The sequence below is a fragment of the Culex pipiens genome, chromosome 2, assembly GCF_016801865.2.
Source record: "Culex pipiens pallens isolate TS chromosome 2, TS_CPP_V2, whole genome shotgun sequence".
In the NCBI taxonomy this organism is placed as follows: Eukaryota; Metazoa; Arthropoda; class Insecta; order Diptera; family Culicidae; genus Culex; species Culex pipiens.
Window position 1 is genome coordinate 156,151,479 of NC_068938.1, and position 21,423 is coordinate 156,172,901.

Below are 21,423 nucleotides of genomic sequence, written 5' to 3' on the forward strand. Positions count from 1 at the left end.
ATTTTAACTGACGATATCTTCGAAACTATTGGTGTGAATTTCAAGGCTAGAAAATGAAATTAAATTTTTTGATCTTTTCAATAAAAACAAGATCAACTTATGGAAAGGAACAGATAGTTATCATAATTATTTTTTTTAATTCATTTTTATTAGGTGGACAAACTAATTTTTATCGATTTAAAATCCTTGTGAGGCTGTCTCAGAAACTAATTGTCTAATTTTCAAAGCCTCAGAGAAAAATTTCAGGAAATTTCCTCAGCATTTCACAATGTTTTTTTTAGACGAAAAACGTTAGAATTTTCGAAAATTTTAACCTGAAAGTGACTACAACTCCAATGTTTTGCGCTTACAACACTGCCAGTTTTGCTGGGCGTAAAGGGCGGATGGTGTCCAACAAAATTGGCAAATTTGTAATCGCGTCGCTGGGTAACTTTTTTAGAGCAACTATATTCTCTCAAAAATTCTAAGCAATACCTTTGGGCAATAACTTTGTCGAAGACAACAAATGGATCAGAAAATCCGTACTCAAACCTTTTTTAAAAGTACAAAAATAAAAGTATAGAGCAGATTTGTCAATTCGAATTTCGCTACTTTTAATGCCCACTCATTCGAATTGCCACCCGATTCGAGTGGTAGAATAAAAAAATATAAATATTGAAATAACAAGCCATAGTCTCAACATTTGCATGGAAAAAGTGTTTTGAAATGCATTTTACACTAGTTCAGTTGTTTTCTAAACGCAGGAGAATGCATTTTAAATTGATTTCAGCGGATTGCACTGAAATTTGCATTGTAATTTCGAAGTTTTATGATTTTTTTGCCCCCTGATTTTTCGGGCCAACTTTTAAGAGGGGGGAAGCAAAAACTTTAAATATTTTTTTTATTGAAGAACAAAATGTGTCGAGACGTAAATTCAGCACTATCCTTTTGAATTTCTCGATTCTATGCGGTAGTGTAGTAATAAAATATAGGGGAGGAATATAGGGGGCCGTTTGACCAATTCTCATCACTTTTGCCGTTTTCGGCTATTAAATCAACATTTAACACAGACTGTGATTTTAAGATGTATCAACAATGGAGAGTTGCTTGCTCACTTTTATTTGAGCTATTTATTACTTTGGAACAGTCAAACAAAGCTGTAATTCATGATCAAAAAGCTGATAGGCCGATAGAAATAGGCTGAAAAATGATATAGTTCTCCTAGTTCTTCTTCTACTTAACACCCGGTGGTTGCTCACTTTTTCGTTCGACACTTTTTAGCTTGTACCCCGTTGGTTTGATAAAGTCAAACTAAAAAAGTGTCTGTCACTGTCACTTTTTACACCGAATTCACACTTACTATCAAACCAAACGTTTGGTAGCAACTATAAGCCTCGTGTATAGAGTTATCTAAGCCCGATCTCACGCACACTAGCACGCCATTTGTTTTGCTGGCCGGTACAAAATTTAACCTCAATCTTTTTCGTGTACGTACACGCAATACATGCGCACGTAGATAACTCTATAGAGGGTGTCAACCGAAAAGGTGACCCCGTTCGTTCGACAACAATTGGTGTCAAACCATCGGTGCACATAATCTCGTACATAATACATATCTGGAGTTTTTTTTTTTTTTGAAAAGGTCCTATAAACCAAATTTCCATTTTTGCTTTTTGAGTGTTTTTGAAACCGCCTTGAATCAGGGGTAATAATAAAAACAAAAAAGCAAAAACTGAAAATTTGGTTTATTGGGCCTTTTAAAAAAAACTCCAGATATAAAATTTGTGATTATATATTATACCAACAATAACTAGAATTCATCAACAAAAACTGAAATAACAAATCATAGCTCCGTTTTCAAGACATCATCAATCTCAAATTCGACTACCCTAATTTCCCCTCTACCCGGCACTGAAAACCACCGTCACAAGTCTGTCATTCTCGCTATCACATCATGTTCATTCATTCGTTTTGCCAGTATGCGTTACTCCCATTTGACAGCGGGTGCATGCATGTTTCCCCGCACTAAATGTGTGTGCGTGAGAGATATCGCCCTCCGTCTTTCTCCAAAGAGGTGCAACTTTTTGGTGTTGAGTCTGTCTCGATCCGTCGTCGTCCGTGTATCTTTTTCTCGGCTCGTGAGGTGCAAAAGTTTTTGGCGTTTGCGAAAAGTGTTTTTCCTTGGAGGCATCGCGCTGAAAATTGTGTAATTTTACGTTGCAGTGAAGCCGACGGGGGTTTGTGCAGAGTGAGTTGTGAAACAAATTGTTTGAGTGCTTTTTGGAGGGTGGAAGTTGTGAATCTGGAAGAGTCCAGATAGCAAGTGGTTGGTGTTTTGAGTGAAGAATATTTTTTTGTGTGGGGTCTATTTTGGGAGGAGCAAATTTGGCCCAGGTGAAGAAATAGGCTAATCTTGACTAGAAAACTAATCGGTTAAGGCTGAAGGAGTTCTGTGGATGCTGCCAATTGGTCATAACTCATCAAGCGATTTACGAGTATTTCAATAAAGGTAAATTTCCTTATCACAAAGTTTTCCGAAGTCCATTAACCAACTTTTCTTTTTAGGTATTTAAACGAAGCTTATTTCTATACGCAACGGCTTGTTATAACAACAAACAACCACCGACTCGATGATGGACAGTACATTTTCCGGTCATAGCTAAAAATAGTCCTTGAAATAGCAAAAAACCGTATGTAAAAACCCAAACCAAAAGAGGCCTTCCCTTGTGAAAATGTCAGCAGCCCTTCCTGGTAGCAGGTGGCGTTCTATCTTCCGGAGGAAGAAAATTCAACACATACACACACAAAGAGTGGTTGCGAACTTACACACAAACACAGCATCCCACCCTGATTTTCCACACCACCGTGTGACTGGGTGAGGAAAAGCACCCCCGAAAATGCGAAAAGGGATGCTGCTGCTGGCTGGATATGAACGGCGCAGATCTCATTTTCATCACCGCTTTGACAGAAGGGGCGAATTTAGTAGCGAATAATGTGACGTAAATTTGGAAAACTCAATTTTTAGCCGAAGTATTGATCGAATTTTATAAAAAGATTTGCCTCACTCTAGTCGAAACACAAATCGTTATCGCTAAAACCAACAAACCAAGCGAAATTCGATCTTCCAAGAGGGCAGAGATAGTCTTTTCCCTGAAGTTACTCAGATATGCTAGGAATGCGGTAAACAAAAAAAAGCTACTCTTTGCTCCGCGACGTTAAGTTTAATGTTTGCAATACTACACCTGTTTTGGTGTATATGTTATCATCACCAACTCTTTTCTGCTGATGCCGCTAAAAGTGGGCAAAAGTACGCGAAACTGGTTCTACTTGCGACGACGCGCACGGACATCTCATGGTAACTTAACGACGCGATGATGATGATGCGTATTTTGCGTTGTAATTATGGACACGCGTGCGACACGAGGTGGCACCTGTAATGGAAGGTCCTAGGTGCCGTTGAGGGATTTATATGTTGATGTGCGATTGTAATTTATTTTAAATTATATTCAAATATTCAAAATAACTTAATCAGCCAAAAACAGTTCCGTTCTAGAATTTCACTGAACTCAGAAAAAGCACCTACATTTTTTTATTTATACAATTGATCTCGAGCTTTAATAGACTCTTGATATTGCTTAGACTGCATATAAACTTCATGTTTGTTGGTCGGGAAAAACTAAAGTTATCCTCATTTGATGTTTTGGTTGGTCACTTTTTCGTTTGACACTTTTTAGTTTGTACCCCGTTGGTTGGTCAAGTCAATTTCAATCCTGAGATATTCAATAAAAACCGAGAAAAAATCTCCGTGCATTTTTGTAATTTTTCACATGAATAAAGTTTCATGACACACCCTGAAAATTGATGTAAGTGTGACAATTGGCCAAAGAGATTTCAGGTCAGAACGCGTTTGTCGCACGTACGTACGGGGCAATGCACAGAATGGTAAACCAAACAAAACATGTTTGTTAATGTTTACATTGTGTGCTCTAGTTTTTGTTTATTCAAGGTCAAACATTTAAACGCGTTTTTCTCGGAACGTTGAAATGGCGGGTGCGACAAGATAGCAAGACAGCGTCGAAATGCAATTAAATAAAAATTGAGGAAAATTTAGCCAAAAAACCTAGTGAACAAATTCTTTTGAATAACACGTTTTTGAGCAAAATAGGAAATAAAACACCCTAAAATGTAGTTTAACGCAATTTCATTGAAACTCAAAAACAATAAATTCAATTCGAAAACATGTCGGTTTTGGGGCCAAATTGAGTAATGAAATGCTATATTTGCAGCTTCCAATGTGCAATGTGTACATTTTGATCTTCTCAGATCCTCAAAATTTATTTCATTCCTTAAGAGTGATTTTTCACCAATAAGAAACAGTTCGTATCGTACCGATTTGCATGAAAAATTTCAGCATTTGGGAAATGGGATAAAACGAGCTTTGAAGTTTGAGGTAAAAACAACATGAAAAATCTTAAAATTGCTCGCGTATTCGTAAAACTTTACCAAAACACCTCAAACTAACGTGGAATTTCCCTAGGATTCCGTATATGTAAAAATTGAGTTCAAATGTGTCGCCGGGTTGGCCTACAGGGCAAACTTAACGTTTTTAAAAGTTTGTTATAGAAAAAACGTAAAAGTATGATAAAAACTACGATTGGCCAAAAAAGTTAATACGGCATGCAAAAAAAGCAAAGCAATCCACTTTAACGACCCCCGGGTCTTTTGTGGTCTCTATTGCAAGTTTCTTCTCGAACCTAGGAGTACGAAGGCTTGAATGGGGAGAGCACCCAAACCTCTTTCTACTCCAAGGAACCTTCCACCCCAGTGTTTGAACTGGCGACCTTCGGATTGCGAGTCCAACCGCCGCCAGCGATTCCACCGGAGTAGGCTTGGTTTGGTGTGTTGTTTGTACTTATGGCATGCAGACGACTCCTACACCTGGAATGACTTAACGGCTTAACAACCAAGGCCGAGACCGACATTTTACTTCCTCATCCGATGGAAGGTTGCAGCAGATGGGAATCGAACCCAGAATCATCCGCTTACAAAGCGGACAGCGTAACCATTCGGCCCTGTACTGCCACCTCTTTTACGCAAATGGACCGACGTTTTTCTTCCCCATCCGATAGAAGACCAGAAGGATAAGGAGGGAATCGAACCTGCGCCCCATAGCAACTTAGGGATCGGCAGCCGAAGCCGCTTACCACCGCGCCACGAAGCCCTCATAGCGGCAGGCTTATACTCCATGAAATTCCCTAACTTTTGACCCAAAGGAGTATGGGCGTTAAAAGCAGTTGCAAAAAGTTATTAACATTTAAAATTATCCGTTTTTAACAAAAATTTGCAAAAGCTATGAGAAAAAGTCAAATCAATCCTAGATGTTTATGGCACATTTTGAAGGGCTTCAAAAGCCCATTCGAATACAGCTAAGAGAGTTGGAATTGGTGAAGTTTTACGAAAATGCGAGCAATTTTAAGATTTTTCTTGTTTTTGCCTTCCTCACCTAACTGACATTCGAAAAATGAACTTATTAATTTGACCTGGTGGACCCGCCTTCATGTATACATATCGACTCAGAATCATGTTCTGAGCAAATGTCTGTGTGGATGTGTGTAGATGGGTGGACAAAAAAAATGTTACTCGATTATCTCCGGACTAGATGAACGGATTTTGACCGTATTAGTCTCATTCGATCCGTCTTGCGGTCCCATAGGTTTCTATTTAAAATCAGCAAGTTTAGTTAAGTACTTCAAAAGTTATGCTAAAAAAACGAATTTGGCGTATGTCCGGTTTTTGCAAGAAAACCTATCATGTTATACATTTTCAGAAAGGTATTAGAAAGACCTTTCCAATGAGCCCAAAACATTGCAGATCTGACGACCCTATCAAAAGTTATTAGCACTTAAGAGGCAGTATTTGTAGATTCTGCTCGGTTTGTTCTAGAGGTCGTATCGAGGTGCTCCGATTTGGATGAAACTTTCAGGGTTTGTTTGTCTATACATGAGATGAACTCATGCCAAATATGAGCCCTCTACGACAAAGGGAAGTGGGGTAAAACGGGCATTGAAGTTTGAGGTCCAAAAAACATGAAAAATCTTAAAATTGCTCGCATTTCCGTAAAACTTCATCAATTCCAACTCTCTTAGATGCATTCGAATGGTCTTTTGAAGCCCTTCAAAATGTACTATAGACATCCAGGATTGGTTTGACTTTTTCTCTTAGCTTTTGCAAATTACTGTCAAAAAAAGATTTTTTTTAAACCTTAATATCTTTTCCCAACAGCCTCCAACACCCATACTCCCATAGGTCAAAAGTTAGGGAATTTCATGGACTATACGCCTACGGTATTAACTTTTTGGCCAATCGCAGTTTTTCTCATAGTTTTACGGTTTTTCTAGAACAAACATTTTACAACGTTAGTTTTTGCCCTGTAGACCGAGAAGACGGCACTTTTTGGTCTCAATTTTGTCATATTCGGAATCCTCGGACAATTTCACGTAAGTTAGAAGTATTGGAGTTGTAATATTTCTTTAAAAAATAATTAAATAAAACATTTTTGAAAAAAGAAAAAGATCTTATTAACCCTATGACCAATACGTCAAATGCTGTATCAAGTAGGCGAAAACCTGTTTTACCCCCAATCCAACAAATTGTTAAAAAATATTTTAATTCATTCTAAACGGCAATTTTTCCAATCAAATTTACAACTCCAATATTTCTAACTTACGTGAAATTGTCCGAGGATTCCGAATATGACAAAATTGAGACCAAAAAATGCCGCTATGGCGGCCTACAGGGCAAAAACTAACGTTGTAAAATGTTTGTTCTAGAAAAATCGTCAAACTATGAGAAAAACTGCGATTGGCCAAAAAGTTAATACCGTAGGCTTATAGTCCATGAAATTCCCTAACTTTTGACCTATGGGAGTATGGGTGTTGGAGGCTGTTGGGAAAAGTTATTAAGGTTTTAAAAAAATCCATTTTTAACAGTAATTTGCAAAAGCTATGAGAAAAAGTCAAACCAATCCTGGATGTCTATAGCACATTTTGAAGGGCTTCAAAAGGCCATTCGAATGCATCTAAGAGAGTTGGAATTGATGAAGTTTTACGGAAATGCGAGCAATTTTGAGATTTTTCATGTTTTTTGGACCTCAAACTTCAATGCCCGTTTTACCCCACTTCCCTTTGTCGTAGAGGGCTCATATTTGACATGAGTTCATCTCATGTATAGACAAACAAACCCTGAAAGTTTCATCCAAATCGGAGCACCTCGATACGACCAGTTTCACATCGGTGAAAAACTCGCTCTTAAGTGTTATTTATACACTGTCTGGAGGCCGGATCTAAGATATTTCAATAAAAATGATTTCCGGGTTCATCATGCGACTGATCGTCAGTTAGATAACCGAGAGACCTTTCAAATTTAAAACATCGAAGATTTGACAACCCTATCAAAAGTTATTAGCACTTAAGTGTTATTTATACACTTTTTGGAGGCCGGATTTCAGATATTGTGATAGAAATATTGTCCGAATCTTCCATGCGAACTATCGTTGGATAGGTTTTTTATCAGACCTTGCCGATGAGCCAGAAATATTGAAGGTCTGCGAACCCTATCAAAAGAAATGAGTAATAAAGTTGATTTGAAGGGGGAATGTTGCTATTTTTACTCAATGTATTGACTTTATGAATGTAAGGAAGGCATCAACCACCTAAAGGTGGATTAAGTAACGTTTTTTACTTCAAAGCCCGATTTATCCCACTTTCCTTTGTCGTAGAGGGCTCATTTTTAGCATGAGTTCATCTCATGTATAGACAATAGTAGTGGGTTAAGCACACACAAATGATATAAATATTATAAATATTAAAAGCAATGAATGGCTTTCGGTGTTCAAGTGTAAATTTTTACGATTGTTTTAAAAAGGGTATTTAAAAAACATGAATTAAATTGTTTTTCCTGAGCTTGATCATTTACAAAACATACTGTTTTGCAGCAGTTTACATAGCACAAACGTTGCTGCCTTGCCGGGATTTCCCTCTTTCCATAACGGTTCGGCTCGTTGCAGTGTCCCACGACAACGCGAGCAAGCGTAAAGGTTTTATGCAAATCCCGCGTGAGACTGAATAATTTATCGTAAATAGTCATCTTCAACAAAAGCACATACAAACACACACACACACACACGGGACAACCATTCCAGAAGTGTACATCCATCGTTCAATTACATCGACTGCAATGTCTGAGAAGAGAGCGATCACTTACGGCTACTCCCTATAGCCAGATATCGCGTGTTTTACTCGATGTCGAGCCTGGAAATTGAAACATCATCTAATCCGCGTGTGTCTGCGGTACGACTTGTTCTACCAGACCAAACACATCAGACATTTCCTTCTGGTTTAACGAGATAAATCCCTGCACGATCAATTCAGAGTGCAGTTGGGCTTCCGCGTGTTGGGATTTGCATCTCGCGAGACGACGTGCTCTACAATGTTTGTGTCAACTCTAGCAAACCGGTTGGGGCTGGGCCACTTTAAGCGGTCCAAACACTTTAAGCCGATCGTTTGTCTCACATCGCAGCTACACAGAACACCACCATAATGAACTGCCATATTTAAAATCTAATCAGCACGCAAAAGTCGTGGCCAATGTGTAATTAATAACTTCTCGCAGCAGCATCCCGTGGACCGAGCGAACGACTAACGAACAAGTGGGATGGTGAGGGAGAGCAACTGTGTGTGTGTGCGAAATTTAAATTTATAGTTAATCGCTCCGTTTAGTGAAGCGCACATAAATTTTTATTTTATGTCCCTAGGGGGGTGAAGATGACCGCGGCAACACGTTAGGCAGAACATATGAGTTGTACAACTCAGGGTGGATGTTTAGTATAGGGTTAGTGGGAGCAAAGTGTGTCGTAAGTTTAATGCGTTTTCGTAACACTAATGAACTAAATTTTCAGAAGGGCATATGTTTTTGGCGTTATGGAGGTTTTTGCAATCGATTCTACTAACATTGAAGTTAAAATGTAAATTTTCGTTTGTATATGCTGTCAGTTTACAATATATTTTACAATTTTTATTTTTTGTTTGTTAACTTTAAAGCTTTTAATAGGTATTTTCTTTTTAATAATTTAATTTTTCGTTTTCAAATATCATCAATACAAAAGTTCCACATGAAAGTTAAAGAAAAAAAAATGCTTCGATTTGGCTCAAAATTTGAATTATTAGGGAACGTATTAGGGTGACCTACGCTGTATTAGGGTGGTCCAAAAAATTATTTTCTCATAAGCCACTTTTTTATTATTTTCATAACTTTGCTCCATTTAAACTGATTTTAGCTGTGAGCGCAAATGAAAGATGATAATTTTAATTTCTTATAAAAAAAAATGATTGAAGTTTCAAAAATCTAGCCTAACATTTGAAAAAATCTTATGAAAACTTCGATTGCCATTTTGCGGTGTCTGGACCTAAGAGCCTATATCTGAAAACATGTTTAAAGTATTCCTTTACAATTTTACATAACATATCAATATATAGGCGAGGTTCATTAACAGGATTGCAAGATATGATTTTATAAAAAATCTGGGGTTTTTTGAGCGCCACGCGCAAAAACAAGAAATTGATGAAAACGGGAAAAAATAACTTTTTCACAAAAAAAAACGGCAGTAGCTCGAAAATTTGGTTTTTGTGAAAATCGACGAAAATGGCCATTTGTCAAACCACCCTAACACGGCGTAGGTCTCCCTAATGGCGAAACAAATAAATACGGGTCTAATTATTTCGTTTACTTTAACATTCATATAGAACAGTCCAGACTCGATTATCCGAAGGCCTCGGAAAAATTTAACTTCGGATAATTGAATCATGAATTTTTTTCATTACGTACTAGGGTGACGAACGCCGTGTTAGGGTGGTCCGAAATTTATTAACATCTGAAAAAGTCTTATGAAAACTTCAATCTTTAAAACATATTTGTACCAGCCTTATCCGAAGTCCCTTACAAGCTTTCGGATAATCGAAACTGTAATCATGCTTAAAGCTTTTTTTTAACTGTTGCAAAATGAAGTTGATATTGAACCACTAAACCTGATTTTTTATAAAGAGATTTTATGTACAACCTATAGATCAGAAAGAGCCCCAATTCATCCAATTTATCTAAGTTTTTTTTTCTATCAATTTTAACATGTTTCAAGGCTTTTTTCAAGCTGGAAATCTAGTGAATTTCACTATTCCACCCTGAAAATCCAGGGTTCTCTACCATTACGTCAATTTTTTTTCGCGATTTTGAATTAGGCTGGTACAAAATTTTTTAAAGTTTTTGTCACCCCTTCCTTCAAAATTGGCCCGAAAAATCAGGGGGCAAAAAAAAATATTTTTACTATAAACTTCAAAATTTCAATGAAAATTCAAGTGCAACCAGCTGAAATCAAATTTAAATACATTCTCCTGCGTTTAAAATCATTTTTAGCATGTTTGGGTTTATAAAAAAATCTTAAGATTTTTTGAAAATTTTCGATGCAATTTTTTTTTTTCATTGGGTAATTCTCTACCAACTCACACGAAATCGGGAAAAGTTGCCCCGACCCCTCTTCGATTTGCGTGAAACTTTGTCCTAAGGGGTAACTTTTGTCCCTGATCACGAATCCGAGGTCCGTTTTTTGATATCTCGTGACGGAGGGGCGGTACGACCCCTTCCATTTTTGAACATGCGAAAAAAGAGGTGTTTTTCAATAATTTGCAGCCTGAAACGGTGATGAGATAGAAATTTGATGTCAAAGGGACTTTTATGTAAAATTAGACGCCCGATTTGATGGCGTACTCAGAATTCCGAAAAAACGTATTTTTCATCGAAAAAAACACTAAAAAAGTTTTAAAAATTCTCCCATTTTCCGTTACTCGACTGTAAAAAATTTTGAAACATGTCATTTTATGGGAAATTTAATGTACTTTTCGAATCTACATTGTCCCAGAAGGGTCATTTTTTCATTTAGAACAAAATTTTTCATTTTAAAATTTCGTGTTTTTTCTAACTTTGCAGGGTTATTTTTTAGAGTGTAACAATGTTCTACAAAGTTGTAGAGCAGACAATTACAAAAAATTTGATATATAGACATAAGGGGTTTGCTTATAAACATCACAAGTTATCGCGATTTTACGAAAAAAAGTTTTGAAAAAGTTACTTTTTGCGTTTCTCTTTGTTTCGTCGTCCGTGTCTGTCGCGGGTGACCATGAACGGCCATGATCGATGACGACCAACTTTTTTAAAACTTTTTTTCGTAAAATCGTGATAACTTGTGATGTTTATAAGCAAAACCCTTATGTATATATATTAAAATTTTTGTAATTGTCTGCTCTACAACTTTGTAGAACATTGTTACACTCTAAAAAATAACCCTGCAAAGTTAGAAAAAACACGAAATTTTAAAATGAAAAATTTTGTTCTAAATGAAAAAATGACCCTTCTGGGACAATGTAGATTCGAAAAGTACATTAAATTTCCCATAAAATGACATGTTCCAAAATTTTTTACAGTCGAGTAACGGAAAATGGGAGAATTTTTAAAACTTTTTTAGTGTTTTTTTCGATGAAAAATACGTTTTTTCGGAATTCTGAGTACGCCATCAAATCGGGCGTCTAATTTTACATAAAAGTCCCTTTGACACCAAATTTCTATCTCATCACCGTTTCAGGCTGCAAATTATTGAAAAACACCTCTTTTTTCGCATGTTCAAAAATGGAAGGGGTCGTACCGCCCCTCCGTCACGAGATATCAAAAAACGGACCTCGGATTCGTGATCAGGGACAAAAGTTACCCCTTAGGACAAAGTTTCACGCAAATCGAAGAGGGGTCGGGGCAACTGCTGTGTGAGTTGGCGGAGAATTACCCCATTACAATTTTTGTTTTTGTCAGATCTTAGATTTTTTGAAAACTAATGATTGCAAAACAACTGAACTAGTGTAAAATGCATTTTAAAACACTTTTTTTCGTTTAAATGTGAAGACTATAGCTTGTTATTTAAATTTTTATAGTTTTTTATTTTTTTATTTTTTTTTTTTGGACAAAACCTTTTTTAAATATTTGCATCGGACTTATTTTTATTTTGATTTAGTTGAAAATTTGTCCATGCATTAATTCCCTATTACAAAAGAAGAAATTTTGCATTGATGAAGTTTTGAAAAAGTTGGTCGTCATCGATCATGGCCGTTCATGGTCACCCGCGGCAGACACGGACGACGAAACAAAGAGAAACGCAAAAAGTAACTTTTTCAAAACTTTTTTTTCGTAAAATCGCGATAACTCGTGATGTTTATAAGGAAACCCATTATGTCTATATATCAAAATTTTTGTAATTGTCTGCTCTACAACTTTGTAGAACATTGTTACACTCTAAAAAATAACCCTGCAAAGTAAGAAAAAACACGAAATTTCAAAATGAAATTTTTTTTTCTAAATGAAAAAAATGACCCTTCTGGGTCAATGTAGATTCGAAAAGTACATTAAATTTCCCATAAAATGACATGTTCCAAAAATTTTTACAGTCGAATAACGGAAAATGGGAGAATTTTTAAAACTTTTTTAGTGTTTTTTTCGATGAAAAATACGTTTTTTCGGAATTTTGAGTTCGCCATCAAATCGGGCGTCTAATTTTACACAAAAGTCCCTTTGACACCAACTTTCTATCTCATCACCGTTTCAGGCTGCAAATTATTGAAAAACACCTCTTTTTTCGCATGTTCAAAAATGGAAGGGGTCGTACCGCCCTTCCGTCACGAGATATCAAAAAACGGACCTCGGATTCGTGATCAGGGACAAAAGGTACCCTTTAGGACAAAGTTTCACGCAAATCGAAGAGGGGTCGGGGCAACTTTTCCCGATTTCGTGTGAGTTGGTAGAGAATTACCCATCATAAGTTTGTCATAAAAGTCTCCATGCCATGTATGTTTGAAATTCTGTATCTTGAGAAGGGATTTTCTAATCGATTTGGTGTCTTCTGTAAAAAATAACACTACATAGTTTAAAAAAAAACACGAAATTATGTATTTTTTCAATAAAATTTATCTAGAATTTGTATTACCCAAGGTGCTCAAAATCACCACCAAAAAGAAAACAAATAAAAAACAAAATTAGGCAAAAAAGTCTTCTAAAACTTCTTCACCTCAATCTCCCCTACAAAACTAAATGTGCTGAGAATTCCCAATAAACACGTTTGCTTTTTTTTTCATTTCATCTCACCCAAGCATATACGGCCGATCTTCGTTTGTACCAATAAGGATGCCAATTAGCATACGAGATTGGCAGGGGTATGCTAATAAGGTTGCTGATCCGAGCGCTTGTGTGGAGAACTTGGGGCGAGAACATGCGCTACCATTACATGCTGCACAGGTGTTCAGTAGAACGAGCTGTTAAAAACACCCACCTATTGGTTTTATAATGGGAATCTGCAGGAGGATTAAAATCGTTTACGACAGGTCAACCGTTAATGAAGTAATAATTTGGTGAAAGGCACATAACCTTAAATAACCCGAATGTTATGACATTTTTTCAATGTGTAATTTCATCTGTCAAGACGCTTTTAATTACAAATTTAATTGGTCAGATTTCAGGCATATGTCTTGCCATAAAATTAATTGATGCTTTGATCTCACTGTATTCGCAATCCCCTTTGCCGAGATCTGCCGTTTGACATGGCTAGAGCCGTTATTGGTCAGCAGCTGACACGGTGAGAGCTGAATAGAAAGAGAGACTAAATAAAGAATGTTGAGAGAAGAGAAAGGATTTGTTCTCTCTGTGTTTACTCAACATGAATCGCTCCGACAAAACCAATCAGCAATCAAAGATAGATCTTCCACAGCTCAATTAACCTCTCACCATGCCACTCCACGTCCTTGATCTAAACAAAGCCGTACACACTGCGTTTCCTCTGTTGTTCCCCTTGCGATTGTCGCCGCTTGTGGCGACCGGCGACGATAATGACTCGGCAAACACGAATCTGTAGGCGTTTAAATTGATTAGCACGCTTAGTGTGGGCTATCCTACCGAGAGCTACTACACGCTGGAGTCTTCCTAACGCCATCCTGAAACAAAGCCCTTCCATTCAGCATCCAACCACCACCTTCGGCTCCACTGACCAATCAAAGATCTTTGCGTGCACTCTGTTGAGTCATGTTGTTCACCAGAGTTGGTCGCGGCAGCATCGCCAGAGGAGGGCGATAATTGAAGTCAAATTACCACCACTTTGCTAGTGCGAACTCCTAAGAAGTACACACGCGGGGAGTATAGTAGCACCACTTCTAAGCTAGACAAAACAATCGAATCCAATTACCGCCATTCAACTCGACGGGTGTAGTCAAGTCTGGTGGATGTAAAATGGTGCATTCGTTTGATGTGCCACTAGTCAAGTCCAGATCTTACACACTGTCAAGGTCTATTTGCATTGCTGGATGAGTAATCCCTGCCCGTTGATTAGATCATGGCCGTGAAACGGCCCGCACAGGTCATCGCGTGTCCATTAATCAAGAAAGGGAGAAGGGACTACGGCTATGTCTTCCCGCGAAGGATGACAAATCTCCGTGCGTTTAGATCTCCCACCCGGTAATTGTGTACACGACAAATTGGTGAACCCAGCGTAGAACTCAGCTCGCGCGGTCTGTTGCAGCAGTGGTTGTAGGTTAATCTTAGTTATGGATGCGTCTGCACGTTTTGCATCCTCCTAGCCGGCGCAGCCCACATGCAAATGGGCAAATATTTAATCACAAATTATTAGCGACGCGTTTTGTTTTGCTTCCCTCGCCGGCACTGGTGCAGTACCGATTCCCACCGGTTATTGCTGGGTGACGTGTCCGGGTGAAGTTGGAGGACTTTATGGATAAAGTTGGTGGAATAGAGATGGTAAGGTTGTTGGTCAAAAATATGATATGTTTCCCAAAAATCCAGTAAAAAAACATAGAAGATTTTTACGACCACATTTATCCAACGATGTAAACCGAGTAAGATTAATACGACAAGTGCTGAAAAAATCGAGATTTATTTTTCACCACCACTATCTTGGATTTAAAATTTCTAATCACTTTAGAGCATTTTTTTGGAGTCATGAATGAGCTCAACGACCTAAAACAGGAAACCGATAAAAAAGTGATTCGATTACCGGAAGTTCCATTTTTTAAGACTTTGGATTAACGAGTGTTGACTGTATAACAAAAATAAAGCTAAACAAAAATTTACACAAAAAACCATGAACTTTATTTGAAAATGTTTTTTTTTTAATTTTACATATTTTTCTGAATTTTTATTTTCTAAGGTTTCGAAAAGTTATCAATTATCTGCCAACTCACACAGCAGTTGCCCCGACCCCTCTTCGATGTGCGTGAAACTTTGTCCTAAGGGGTAACTTCTGATTTTACGAAAAAAAAGTTTTGAAAAAGTTGCTTTTTGCGTTTCTCTTTGTTTCGTCGTCCGTGTCTGTCGCGGGTGACCATGAACGGCCATGATCGATGACGACCAACTATTTCAAAACTTTTTTTCGTAAAATCGCGATAACTCGTGATGTTTATAAGCAAACCCCTTATGTCTATATATCAAAATTTTTGTAATTGTCTGCTCTACAACTTTGTAGAACATTGTTACACTCTAAAAAATAACCCTGAAAAGTTAGAAAAAACACGAAATTCTAAAATGAAAATTTTTGTTCTAAATGAAAAAATTACCCTTCTGGGTCAATGTAGATTCAAAAAGTACATTAAATTTCTCATAAAATGACATGTTCCAAATTTTTTTACAGTCGAGTAACGGAAAATGGGAGAATTTTTAAAACTTTTTTAGTGTTTTTTTCGATGAAAAATCCGTTTTTTCGGAATTCTGAGTACGCCATCAAATCGGGCGTCTAATTTTACATAAAAGTCCCTTTGACACCAAATTTCTATCTCATCACCGTTTCAGGCAGCAAATTATTGAAAAACACCTCTTTTTTCGCATGTTCAAAAATGGAAGGGGTCGTACCACCCCTCCGTCACGAGATATCAAAAAACGGACCTCGGATTTGTGATCAGGGACAAAAGTTACCCCTTAGGACAAAGTTTCACGCAAATCGAAGAGGGGTCGGGGCAACTGCTGTGTGAGTTGGCGGAGAATTACCCTATATTGAACTTCTTTCTACCACAAACCCTACCATCTCCAGCCCCCCTTTGGTATACGTTCGCGCAAACGAGACAGTTTAAATAGAATTAAAAATTCGCCACGCTATATAACCATTTTACAGTGCTGCAGAAACTGCAATTGCAACTGCAGTAATAGCATTAAGTCGTCTCGCCTTCACCTTCAATTGACGGTACTGGCGGGTCCTTCCTTCTCTATTTCACGACAAAACGGCCGGCGGCGGCGCACCCATAAACAATGCCACCTATCGATGGGCCGCACGACGCGGAAAGGGGCACAATGAGAGAGTTGGACACTTTATTAGCATACGGAGCTGTCATCCATAAGAACGGAAAAAAATGTCTCCCTAGAATGGCATTCCCCGCAGGGTGGGTAACAAAAGAAACTGTGAGCACAGTGACAGCAATTTAATAACCGGTGGCTCTGAGTAAGAATAATGGCTGGCGATTATAATGCATTTTAGTGCTATTTAAGGCACTCTGATAAAAATAAGGGTTTTCAAAAAAATATATTCATGATACTAGTAAGAAATATTAATGAAATATGCTTTCGTTCAATCAATATTAAAAATATAGTATTTTTTTAACAGTGCATGTTGGGTTCTTTGGGCTAAGTTAGTAGGGTTCTTTGGGCTAAGTTAGTAGCTCGCAGAATGCTTAAAGGTAAGGGTCCCGAATCATAAATTTCAAAACCTCTGCGCGTTTTTCTCGACAGATGGTCTTTGTCTTTGACTAGGTACCAACAACTTCAATTGTATCCAGAACGGTGGTTAAGTTGGTGAACTATGAGAGGTTTAATAGGCTTGACAGAGGTGTGGTTTATGGGATTAGGGTAGCAAATTGATTTAAATTTCGTTTTGAATTGCAATGACTTTCTGCAGTTGTGGACTGGAATATCTGAGAACCGCATTGTAATGAGAAGAAAGAACTGCAATCATTAATAATGACAAGAAAGAACTTGAATTGACTTGACTTTTTATCAATGTTTTTGGTTATAAAATTGCTATTGAAAAAGAAAATTTGTCATTGCAAAATCTTGTACAACCGATTGTGAACTATTCAGAATGCATAAGAGTATCATGTAAGGCTATTTCTACAAAAAAAAAATGCATGAAAACAGCTTGTATTTTTATTTTAGTGTATTCTTTTGTCAGAAAACTCGCCAAATTTTCTAGAGGTTTGTCTTCGACTACTCGTTCACAAATTATCATCGATATGGGAGAGAATCGAGTAAAAAGTTGCTGAACAATTCCTGTATTTTTGCAAAAAATATAAAAATTGAAATAATAAGCCCAAGTCTCAAAATTTGATTACAAAAAATGTTTTAAAATGCATTTAAAACTAGTTTAGTTTTTTTGCAATTATCAGTTTTTAAATGTATGATTTGACAAAAACAAAAATTGTAGCAAAAAAAAACTTTTGCGATACTAAACATACAAAATTTTCAAAAATTCAATAGATTTTTTAATCAATCCAAACAAAATTATTCTTAACGCAGTAGAATGCAATTTAAATTAATTTCAGCAGATTACACTTTTTTTTTTTTTTTTAAGGACCCTCCATCACACCCCACACCAAACACTTAAATGTTAACTAGCAACTGAGGAGTAAAATTCATGAAACCAAACCATCGCAGAAACTTTAATCCAGTTATAAACGAATTTATGAATCGAATTTCACGTTTGCCAAAATACTAATTTCCTTGTATAATAGGGGCCACGAGGACATGGGGGGGGGCTTTGTCCACGCTACATAAATTTTTCGGTATGGAAAATTTTCCATGAAAGGGGGAGGGGAGGGGGGATTGAAATTTCCATAAAGAGGGTTAGAGCGTCCAATTTCCCGGGGTTACAAAATTCCCGGGAAACGGGTTTCATTGAAAATCGGACCATTAGTTGCTGAGATATCATCATTAGAAAATGGTGGGTTGTTTTGGTGAGATTTAGAAAACTTCAATTTTCGTGTTTCTTTTTCTTATAGCGGCTCTATCTCAGCAACCCGAGGTCCAACCTTCAATGTATCTTAGACAATTTTATAGCAAATTTTCTGAACTTTAAAAAAAAATATGTTTAGAAATGGTCACTCATGGTCACTATTTTTGAAAATTGAAAAACTGCAAATATTTCGCTAAAATCAAACTTTCGGTGGCTATATCTTGAAAAACGGAGCCCTTTATCAAAAAATCTGTAAAGTACTTTTCGATTGCAAATTCAATTTTGCATTATAAAATAATGTTAAACTTGTTTTTGCATAAAACTTCGATTTTTTTCCAAAAATCACAATTTTTTCAAAAAATCTAAACTCGGCGACAGATCTTTTGATCATGTTTCTCTATGGCTCAAAAGTTGCGATTTTTTGTCCCCTAAAACATATCAAAAAGCGTATTTACGTATTTTAGGAAATTGAGTTTTAGTGAAAAAAAAAGTGAAAAAAAAGTTGATCAAAAAATCTGCAAATTTCTTTCCCGTGTACCCATTTTTTTCTCAAAAGTCCTCAACAATACCTACAACTTTGCCGAAGACACCAAATTGATCAGAAAATTCACTCAAAAGTTTGGACAGCAGCCAAAATTGTATGGAGACTTGTTTGGGTGAACCAATGACGCAAAATAGCTTATTTGGTCATAGGGAAGGCCCCCACAAAGTTTGAGTCAAATAAAAAAATACAAAAATAAAAATGGTCGAAATCGGCCGATTTCGTAGAGAGTTGCTCACCTATCAAAATCACCCCGGTTTACGGTATCAAAATATCTCAACAACAGATTAAGGACCTTAAAATTTATATAATGAATATAATAATAATGCACAGAAAAAAATAATGTAAATTTGGAAGCTTTAATTTTGGAAGGTTGAATATTACCTCTTTTATGATGTAATTTTACCTCAATTTAGACTGAAAAAGTGACATTACACCAGAAAAGCGGTAAAATTACACATTTCCAGAGGTAAAATAACACCTTTTTTCTGACATAAAAGATGTACCCCTTCCCAGATGTAATATTACCATGGTTTTTTTTTCTGTGTGGGTAGATTTGCTTTCTTAAATTAAAATGCATTAGGCTTCGTTTCAATAGCTTGAACTGAAATTGATGAAAAAAAAACTCTTAACTTATTTCTCCCTAATCATCATCTTACGTTTTCAAACAATATTTGACATAAAACGAGAAAATTCAAAGCTTTTTCACGGGCACTAACCATTGATACTCCTTGTATTAATGTTTATGATAAACAGATTGTAAGGAGTTCTCCAATTGTCCATCCACCATCCCGATCCCACTACAAACAACAATCGACCCTACTCCCATATGCTCGGCAAATCCATCCAATTCTCCCTCCAACAGTCAATACCATTTCAATGCTCATCGATTTCTCCCCTCCCACGCCAATATTCTTTGGCCTGGGATCACGCGTATTATCCTTGCATTGTTCCATCCTCGTTGGACTTGCTGCAGTCCCACACTACAGTTCTACTGCTCCAATGCGAGCAAGGTTTATGCTCCACTCCACTTTCCATACAAAACGAAAACACTTTTATGTTTGCCATTCGCCTTGGGGACATAATAAGGAAATATTTTGCCTTTCCCCCCTCAACTTCACATGGTTGAGTAACACAGTTGCAACCCATTTGCATTATAAATGGCAAATGATTCACGGTGGGATGCGATGTTATGCTCTCCAGTTTCAGCTGGAAATTTAATGTGCAAATTGTTACCTCGTGTGATGACTAAAGGTGCAACATAATTTTATGCGTTTTAACATATTTCTTTGTTTCGGTTGTTCTTTTCAGGTATGTCGATCTTTATCAAATTTGAACGTAACGGTACTGAAAATTACAGTAATTTCTCAACAAGGTACGTAGATGATCATTTTCAGTCGATTTCGAAGAGGGAAGTATCACAAATGAATTCTTGAATTTCGCATCACATTTCAACAGGATTAAGAGGGATATTTAGCAAACATAAACAAAGTCGGTGGTCGTCCAGTTTCGGACAAAGTCATTTCCCTAATCCTTCGTAATTTTATCTCATAAAATGTTCGAGTCCATAAAACTGTGTGTGCAAACAAGGGCAGGAAACTGCGGAAAGCAGAATGTGCAATATGTCTGATGTATCATTCTGGCAGGGAGAAGGGGAAATGTTGCACATTCACACAAAGTATAAAGTTCGCCCACAAACACACTGTGATGCAGTTTTATCAGAAAGTTCCATCCGCCCTGCCATGGTCCAGTTTTGTTTGAGTTGTTCCCGGCTCAACTTTTCGTACACCACCACGAGACATATTTCCATTAAATTTTTATCGCGTGCACAGTCCTCGGGATTTCTGGGATTTCTCCCCGTCCTTAAAAGTCATCCCAAGTTTTGAAGTCATGGTACGATCGTAAATATTTGCACGTGTTCTCTCTTTGCTTTGCAATGGTCACGTGGACATTTTGTTTGCTTTCGAAATGCAATTTTACTTGAGTTTGGGTGATGAATTGTTCATTTTGTGAGACATTCTTACTGATTCACCTCGTCATAACTCATCAAATTTCACATTTTAAAGGAGAATGGGCAAATTTGGTCCAAGGATGTACACGAACGGGACCAACTTTTTTCGAAAGATCTCGCCGAGACATGAAAAAAAGTCTCCTGGACCAACTCTCTAAACCCCGGGGTTCAAAAGTTACAAGTTGTTGAAGTTTGAGCATTTTGGGTTAAAATGTACAAAAAATCGAATTTTTGCTTTTTCTAAAATCATTCATAAAATCTCTGTTTCATTATGGATTCCGATTTTCTTGACTTCATTCGACGCGTATCAGCAAAAACTATGAGTTCTGATATGTCTCAGCATGATTGAAACATGATTTCTCTTGTTTTTATCCGTTTGAACCGTTTGTGCAAGAGGCATCCCATAGAAACAAGTCGAAACTTCAAGGTTTTGAACCCGGATCCGATCCAGATTGCTTCAGTGAGTATGGAAGGCTTCAGTGCAATGTTGTAACAATTTATTGGGATGATCTGAGTCATCCGAGAACTCCTTGGAGTTAAGACCGGTGAGTCTATCGCCGTAACAAGCAAAATGTCGGAGGTTTTTGACCACTGATCATACCCGCATGGCTTCAGTGAGTATGGTAGACTACTATGCTGATGTGTTGGAGTGTCCTGGGTTCTCCTAGGACTCCCTGGAGTTAAGATCTGTGGGTCTACTACCGTAACAATCCAAATGTCGACCGGTTTTGACAACGGAACATACCCGCATAGCTTCAGTGAGTGTGGTAGACTGCTTTGCTAATGTGTAAGGATGTCTTGGGTCATCCA

General features: G+C 37.3%; 1 protein-coding gene across 1 annotated transcript in view; it reads left to right on the top strand.

The window, feature by feature from the left end:
- LOC120428762 (Ig-like and fibronectin type-III domain-containing protein 1) overlaps positions 1 to 21,423 on the top strand; it is a 382,047-nt gene that overhangs the window by 222,903 nt on the left and 137,721 nt on the right. The window lies entirely within an intron of this gene.